This window comes from Cebus imitator, unplaced genomic scaffold (genome assembly GCF_001604975.1).
Source record: "Cebus imitator isolate Cc_AM_T3 unplaced genomic scaffold, Cebus_imitator-1.0 Scaffold415, whole genome shotgun sequence".
Classification (NCBI taxonomy): domain Eukaryota; kingdom Metazoa; phylum Chordata; class Mammalia; order Primates; family Cebidae; genus Cebus; species Cebus imitator.
Genome location: NW_016107730.1, coordinates 1793401 through 1796807, shown reverse-complemented (window position 1 = coordinate 1796807; position 3407 = coordinate 1793401).

The window sequence follows — 3407 nt, the reverse complement described above, 5'->3', positions numbered from 1 at the left end:
TTACAATTGAAAAAAAATGATTAAAAAAAAAAAAGAGTTCCTGGCCCCTGAAAACAAACATGCATCAAGTTGCATGAAAGGAAGTATTAGAGATGAGGAGAGAAGAGAGAGGTAGTCCTGCAGCTCTCCTTCCTTCACAGGGGCCACTCTTCTCTTTTCAGGAGTAAAGCTTTTGAGCGGTAGTCTGTCTTCAGGCAGAGGGGAGACACTGGATCCAGAACAGCATGACTCGGTGCCATGGTGCAGAACTCAGAGACCGTTCTGACACATCTCTGAGTGACAGAGAAGCAGAGCCACTGGACGGCCCATAGGGTGTGAGTCTAATCTGCAGCCACCTGCTCCAGCTGCAGGAGGGAAATTCTGAAGACACCTAAGGAAACAGGGGCTGCCCACACACCACATCCTGATGTGAATTACACCAGGAAAACATCTGCAAACCACGACAAGCAGTCTGTCCTGGTGCCACTGTGCCTACGAGGCTCTCAGACATGCTGGGTGAGGAGAACGAAGTCTGAGGAAGGATACCCCGAAACACTTTTGTGATTTCAAAAGTCCACCTCAGCAGGCTTTGGGGGGAAAAAAAGGTCACCATTTTCTTTTCTATTAAATAGGATTTTAAAATCTAGTTACTTGGGAAACTTTGGTTTGATTTTAAGTATTTTTTAAATTATTATTCTGCCTTTTATTTTTTCTGACAGGATTTTGCTCTTATTGCCCAGACTGGAAAGCAGGGGAATGATCTTGGCTCACTACAACCTCCGCCTCCTGGGTTCAAGGGATTCTCCTGTCTCGGCCTCCTGAGTAGCTGGGATTATAGGCATACTCCACCACGCCTGGCTAATGTTTTGTGTTTTTAGTAGAGATGAAGTTTCACCATGTTAGCCAGGCTGGTCTCAAATTCCTGACCTCAGGTGATCCGCCCACCTTGGCCTCCCAAAGTGCTGGGATTACAGGCATGACCCATCAAGCCCTGCCTATTTTGTTTTATTCTTATCCCAGGTCTTAAGGTCATCGGAGACTAAACCATGAAAACATTGTCATCATTTCCCATCCCCTTTGTTTCCTGAGCCTACAGTTTCTTCAGCTACATGCTAGAGCAGGACATTTCCCCTTATTTACCTCATACCAAGACCCATTACAAAATCCTTTAATACAGTGTAGTAGAGGGTTAAGACAATGAACTTGGGAGCCAGCATGCCTGGGTTCAGATTTTGGTTCTGTCTTTTATTAGCTGTGTGAACTTGGACTGGTGACTTGACCTCTCTGTGCCTCAATTTCTGCCTATGCACAATGGAGTGGCAATAGCACCTAGCTAATGGATTTAAGTCTTAAAGAAATTGATACCTGTAAATTGTGTAAAATTGTGTCTAGCACAAGAGTACATGGTAAGCACTAAATAAGTGTTGTGTTTTTTAATGGCTTTTACTGGTGTGTTTAGATGCTTACACCATTTATAATTCAAAAAATGCTTATTAAATCACTATTTTTTCACTTATTTAACTTAGCAAAGTTCAAAAAGTTAATCTTACTAAAAACCTGTTGCACAGCAAAAGAAACAACAGAGTAAAAATACAACCCATTGAACGGGAGAAAAAATTGTAAATCAAATATCTGATAAAGCGTTAGCCTCCAAAATATATAAGGAAGTCTTACAACTCAACTGTAAAAAATAAAAATTAAAAAAAAAAAAGAATTTGAAAATGGGCTAAGGACTTCTATAGACATTTCTCTAAAGCAGACATACAAATGCTCATCAGGCACATGAAAAAATGCTCAAAGTCACTAGCCATAAGGGAAATGCAAATCAAAACCAAGAGATGTCACTTCACACCACTCAGGATGGCTACTATCCAAAAAAAAGACAAGTATTGGTGAGGATATGGAGGAGTTGGAACTGTTCCACACTGTTGGGAAAATGCAAAACGGTACAGCCACTATGGAAAACAATATGGAGAATCCTTAAAGAATTAAAAATAGAATTACCATATGATCCAACAACCTCACCTCTGGGTATCAAAAGAATTGAAATTTGGATCTCAAAGAGATGCTGACACTCCTGTGGCCATTGCAGCAGTAGTCACAATAGCCAGAATGGGGAAGCAACCTAAATGTCAGTTGACAGATAAATAGAAAAAGAAATTGATATATGCAAACACTGACATGCTATTCAGCCTTTAAAAAAGAGGAAATTCTGCAATACGCAACATGAATAAACCTTGAAGATGTTATGCTAAATGAAATAAGCCAATCACAGAATGACAAATACTGCAAGATTCTACTTACATGAGATATCTAAAATAGTCAAATTCAACCCTGAAGACATCATGCTAAATGAAATAAGCCAGTCACAGAAAGACTGCATAATTCTGCTAACACACAGTATTTAAAATAGGCAAATTCATAGAATCGAAGAGTGGAATGGTGATTTCCAGAGACTGGGGAAAAGGGGAAATAGAGTTACTAATCAATGAACATACAGTTTCAGTCAAGCAAGATGAATAAGACCCAGAGACCTCCTGTACTGCATTGTACCTAGAGTCCATAGTAATTTATTGTACACCTAAAGTTTTTTTAAGAGGATACCTCTCATGTTAGGTATTCTTCCCGTGATAAAGTAAAATAAAACAAAATAGATTAATGTCATGATCATAGCAAAATGTAGAAAAACAGGACTCTCATACACTGTTGAGGGGGAGAAAAAGTGTACAACCTCTTTACAAAACAGTTCAGCAGTATCTATTAGAATTACAAATGCATCTATTGACCAGTAATTTTCACCTCTAGGAATTTATCCTATAGACGTGCTTACATAGAGAGAAGTATAGGGGTACCCTGTAGAAACCCTTGGGGTATTAGGCCAGGAACCATCTCCACTGTTCTGTGCCCACTTCGGCCTATGGAGCTCCCCTCAATATTATCAGTCCATTCCTCTGTGCCTTTCAGGGGACCATTGCCTATGGGTATTAAGCTAATAAAATTCTCACTGATCTGGCTGTAGATGGTCGTGGGGCAAAGATGCAATAAGTAGAAAGGAGAAAAGCACAATCATGGGAACTTGAAGAATGAATAATTTAGGAATTAGAGAAAATATTATATTCTGGATGAGTCATTGCAGAACTATTTATTTGACCCACTTCATGAATTATGCACAGTAAACTGGAGAAATACTGACAAGCCTGTTTCATTTTCCTCATTGAAAATACAGCAGTATTGTGGCTGGGCACGGTGGCTCACACCTGTAATCTCAGCAATTTGGGCGGCTGAGTGGGTGGATCACCCGTCAGGAGTTCGAGACCAGCCTGGCCATCATGTAGCCGTCGTAGTAGTGGTGAAACCCAAGCCCTACTAAAATACTATAATTAGCCGTGGGTGGTGGCACATGCCTGTAGTCCCAGCTACTCTGGAGG